Source organism: Nelumbo lutea, chromosome 6 (genome assembly GCF_056320005.1).
Source record: "Nelumbo lutea isolate HS-2025 chromosome 6, American lotus-T2T, whole genome shotgun sequence".
Lineage (NCBI taxonomy): Eukaryota > Viridiplantae > Streptophyta > Magnoliopsida > Proteales > Nelumbonaceae > Nelumbo > Nelumbo lutea.
In genome coordinates, this window is record NC_142689.1 from 38,262,996 (window position 1) to 38,268,653 (window position 5,658).

Below are 5,658 nucleotides of genomic sequence, written 5' to 3' on the forward strand. Positions count from 1 at the left end.
TGGCCAGAGCGCTCAGGTTTCAAGCTCATCTTCCGATCAATTTCTTGGGTGAGTGTGTTTTGACCACAGAGTATTTGATTAACCAGACACTTTCGACCCTTCTTGGTGGTAAAACACCTTACGAGATGCTATTTGGACAAAGTCCTTCTTATAAACATCTTAGAGTTTTTGGTTGCTTGTGTTTTTTGCATACTCGGGACCGTGACAATTTTGCAACTAGGAGTAGGAATGTGTCTTTATTGGGTACCATTTTGGGAAAAAGGGGTGGAAATTATACGACCTTGAGTCTGGTGACTACTTCATCTCACGAGACGTAGTGTTTAGTGAGACCGAGTTTCCCTTTGCTACTCCGGAACATCAACCCTCAGTAACTAGTCCTCCCGTAGCCAAAGAAAATGTTGGGTTGCCTTGGGCCACTCCTCCTGACATGGTGTTTGAGTCACCTCATATAGAAGTCAGGAGGAGTGATACGATCGATGAAGAAGGATATCAAAACATGGGTAATGATGAGGAGGCAGGTCCTCTTGATGAAACAAGGAACCATACAAATTGCAGAAATAATGAAATTCCAATTGCTCCTTAGCTCACCACGAAGTTATTAGGCCGCGGACATCGAGAAAAGCGCCCCGCCAGCTATTTATAGGACTTTGTCACACACTCTGCTCATTGTTCAAACCCCTTCATTGTTTCTCCTGCATCATCTCAGTCCTCAGGTACTCCTTATCCCATAACTCATTATGTGATGTATGATAATTTTTCTGTGAAACACAAACATTTCTTGGCAGTTGTTACTGTAGACCGAGAACCTACTCGTTTCTCTGAGGCAATGATTGATGCTCGGTGGCATGAGGCTATGCGCCAAAAGATACAGGCTTTGGAAGACAATGGGACATGGACCTTGGAAGACCTCCCACCTGGAAAAAAGGCAATCGGGTGTAAATGGTTCTACAAAATCAAGTACAACTCTGATGAATTCATTGAAAGATTTAAAGCACGGTTGGTAGCCCTGGGCAACGCTCAAGTTGAAGGTCTTGATTATAATGAGACCTTTGCCCTTGTGGCTAAAATGGTCACAATTCAAACCTTCTTAACAGTTGTTGTGGCCCAACATTGGGAACTACATCAGATGGATGTCCATAATGCTTTTCCGGACAATGATCTCCATGAGGAGGTCTATATGAAACCTCCTCCAGTGTTTTGGCCTCCGGGACTGGAAAGGTATGCAAACTCCGGAAATCTTTGTATGGTCTGCGGCAAGCCCCCTAGAACCGGTTCTCTAAGTTAGGTGCTGCCTAGAAAACTTTTGGGTTTGAACAGTCCTATTTCGATTATTCCTTATTTACATATCGCAAGAATGGGCTTGTCTTGCATGTCCTGGTTTATGGTTTATGTTGATGACTTAATCGTTGGTGGGAATAATTTAATACATACACAAAGGCAAATTCCCCCGTTGAAAGCTTCAAAATCCTTGGTCAAATGGGAACCGAATACATCCCATATTTATTGTTCATTCGGTGCTAGCTTGTACTTGCCAAAACTAATTCATCGATCAAAATCATTTGTTTCTGAAATAGCAGGACAAGAAGAAGTAAAATGAAAATGTAAGCCATACAAATATATACAAACTAAAACTGATCGAATCATGGTGAAGCTTCTTCACCTGTAACCATGATCGTCTGATCCTCATTTCAAATCAACGATACAGAGACTTGAATGGGCCTTGGACCGTGAAGAGTCATTCAAGAAATCTCTTGGGACACATCAAAGACTACTAGCCGGCCAATATAATAACCTCTTCTCCTGTCATTAACGTGATGTCTTCCTCGATTGATCAACTTTCTTTAATTTTCTATCCAAGGCAGACTTCTAAACGTCTAGTGCACACGGTGCAGATGTATTTCCTCCTGGGATTGAACCAGAGAGGAAGGCCACAGAAACTGTATCGATTCTCTACGTCCATAGCTTGCACTATCCCTCCACAATAAGGGCATGCACCAGAAGCTCGTCGTTTCCCAAACACAGTCTCTTGTTTGTCACACACAACCAGAAAACGCATAGTTTCTTTTTTGGGTTCTCTTGATTGATTTGGCCAGAAGTATAGTGGTGGTGTACTTAATATTTATTGATAATCAGAGAAGTTCTGGACCTGGACAAACAACCTGTATCGTATTATTTTAACGTATAACCCCAGCATGTTTTTATTGAGCAGCATAGCAACGCCTGAAACATTGAACAAAGGCTTCTGGCACGGACCTCCTCCCTCTGACGGGCTGAGCCTGAGAGTGCTGGGTTTCCCCGAGCTCTAGTGTCGGGGACACCGCTCACATGGAAAGGGTTAAAACAAGACCAGAGGAGGAAACTAAAGGAAATAGGCCTTTTACATATTTATAGCTACCCAACCATTAACCATTGGCGATCATAACGGTTACAATCATTCCATCATCTGGCTAATTATTCGGTGGACCTGATGGTCTTGTATTCTGGAGGAGACACGCGTCCCTGTGCGAGGTCTTCGAGCTTGTTTTAATTTATTGGCAGGTGACCCCAATTTTCCCACTTGGCATCAATCTCTGTTGTTGCTTAACTCCCATTGTATAAGTACCTCTGTTGCAGTTTGGGCTCCCTTTTTGAGCATCCGCCGGTCGAGAATGGCCTTTGGAGTGGGGTGCAGAATCCCATCTGGGAGTAAAGGTGGTAGGAAGCTTCTGTTGAAATAGGAGACCTGGAAGATGGAGTTTATACGACAATTTTCAGGTAGAGAGAGGCGGTAGGCAATTGACTGAGTCTGCTTGTGATCCGAAAGGGCCCGTAACGTAGGGCTGCAAGTCGGGTCGGGTTAGGTCAGGTTGAGACCAATCTTAGCTTAACATATATTTATATATGGCATGTATTATAGAGTCAGGTTCGGGTTGGATTGGATTGTCTAAAGGGTCAACCCTAACCCAATCCAAAGTAAAAGCGAGTTCATGAATTTCAACCCTAATCCTAACCTGAACATTAACCCGACCGAACCCAACCCAACATTTTCGGGTTGGATTCGGGCCAACCCTACCCAAGTTGTAGCCTTAGTACCACTACCATGCGACCAGCTTATGAGATTTGCGGGCAGCGATAGAGCCTTGCTGATAAGGTTGAAAGGCGAAGATAGACCCAGTCTCCCTCTTGGGATTCCCTCTGTGACCTCTTCATGTCTGCATATATGTCAAGAGGGTTGGGGGCAGGAACCCCATGCACGGCCTGATGACGGGTGGTTGGGGCTGAAGTCTAGTAGGCGGTATTGTACCACCATTTGTCCAAGGTAGCATCTCTCTCACGTCTAGGGGTGTCAATTGGACTGGATTTGGTCCAATCCGATCCGGTCCAATGTGAGTTCATTACAAGTGGATCAGGCCCAATCCAATCCAATGAATATTTTGGACCATTTTGGACCGATCCAATTCAATGTTCGGACCGTCCAATTTTTACAAAGTGTTTTTGTAAAAGTACTTTTGTATGTGTTTTTGTAAAAGTACTTAAGTACTTCCGTAGAAGTGCTTTGGTAAAAATGCTTTTGTAAAAGTACTTTTTATAAGTGCTTTTATAAAAGTATTTTCTTAAAAGTTCTTTCATAAAAGTGCTTTCATTAAAGTTCTTTTATAAAAGTACTTTCATAAAAGTGCTTTTGTAAGAAGTCTTATATAAAAGTACTTGCATAAAAGTGATTTCATAAAAGTACTTTTATAAAAGTACTTTCATAAAAGTGCTTTTATAAATGTACATCCATAGTTCTTTTGTAAAAGTACTTTTATTAAAGTACTTTCGTAGAAGTGCTTTTATAAAACTGTTTTTGTAAAAGCACTTTCATAAAATCACTTTTGTGAAAGTGCTTTCATAAAAATATTTTTGTACAAGTGCTTTTGTAAAAAGTACTTTTCACAAAATTACTTTTATAAAAGTACTTTCGTAAAATTGATTTTATGCTAGCTTCAGTTTTGATCAATTTCAAATTAGACAAGAGTTGGGCTTCATAATTGGATTATTGGAAATTTGGTTTAGGCCCAATTCGGACCAATAAAAATATGGATCAATTTATTTTGGATTGGCCCAATCCAATAATTATATGGACTGTCCAAATCCAATTTGATAAGGTTTGGATCGGATTGGATCCAACCCAAAACCGGCCAATTGACACCCCTATCTGGTTGGATGTTGGTAATACATTGATTGATGAAATCCATCAATGGGCTATAGCAGTCTAGGTAATGGCACATTCTCCCCCTTACAATGTTGGAAAACTTCACATTTGGTCCTTATAATCCGGTTAGTAACAGATTCCTCCCAATCACCTTGTTGTGTTGTGATAGCTAGAGTGGCCACCCAAGGGTCTTGCGTGCACCTCTTCAAACAATTTGAAATGAAGAGGTGAGTTTGGACCTATCATTATTCATCCTTGCTTCCACAACAACTCATCTTTGTAGACCACTCCCTTGGGTAGGTCCCCTCCTTGTGCGGTCTATACAATTTCTTGCAAGAATGGATCCTCCCTAGTTTCCTTCCTCACATATCCTCGACCCATGTGGCCTGAGAACTAATGTTGATATGGCAGGCTCTCTAACTTTCAAAGACTCTGAATGAGGCATCAACCACTATATTCTCCTTCCCTTTATGGTACACAACTTCAGAGTCATACTTGAATACTTTGCTCAGCATTTTCTATTGTGCAGGGGTGGCTATCTTTTGTCGCAACATGTGGGAGAGACTTTGATGAGTAGTCTTGATTTGGAACCGTCTACCAAGAAGATAGGACCTCCATTTCTGGACTGCCTAAACTATAGTCAAAAGTTCATTCTCATATGTAAAGGTGTAAATCGGGTCGTGCCGCCTGCGGCCCAGCACGAACTTGGACTAACACAGCACAGCCTGACATGACGGTCCGTGGATCGTGCTAGGCCCGACACAACCATGTGGGCCATGCTAGGCCTGGAATTTTAGGTCCACGGGCTAGCATGGCACAACACAATTGAGCGGGTCGTGCCGCCCGCAACCCGCGGGCCAACACAACCCATATATCTATTATATATATATATATATTTAAATATATTTAATATATAGTTATATAATAAAATATAACTTATAATTATATAATAATATATTGTATATAGTATATTAATAAAATGAATATATATTTTTTTATTTTATAATACTGATTTATTTAATTATTGCATAGATAATCAATTTTATACAAAAAAAATCATATAAAATTAAAATTTTAAGTTTTTTATCAAATTTTTTAAATAAATAGCTTTGGCCCGATGCATAGCTCGACTTGGCCCAAGATTTAGCCCATGGGCCAGCCTGGCCCATGGGACAGCACGGTATGGCACGGACCTGAGCCATGGGCTGAGTTGGGCTAACCCCCAAAATTTTCACCGAGGATGGCGACACGACCCACTTTACACCTCTACTCATATGTCGATCAGTGTGTAGGTTGTGCCCACTGAAGACCTGGCTGAGGAAGGCAATTGGGCATCCGTCTTGGATTGACACCGCCCCTATATTACTCCCTCACTAGCATCACAATCAAGAACGAAAGGCTTCTAGAAATCTAGCAAGCCGAGTATTGGGGCCGTTGTCATGGTGCACTTGAGGGAATTGAAGGCTTTCTCTGTTACTTCACTC

At 41.6% G+C, this 5,658-nt stretch overlaps 1 long non-coding RNA gene across 1 annotated transcript; it reads right to left on the reverse strand.

The window, feature by feature from the left end:
• Nucleotides 1–459: 459 nt before the first annotated feature.
• Nucleotides 460–2,355, reverse strand: LOC148848623 (uncharacterized). Its single transcript, XR_016101030.1, has 2 exons — nucleotides 1,432–2,355; nucleotides 460–914 (listed from the first exon to the last, which is right to left on the reverse strand). It is a non-coding gene; the product is annotated as an uncharacterized LOC148848623 (long non-coding RNA).
• Nucleotides 2,356–5,658: the final 3,303 nt, after the last annotated feature.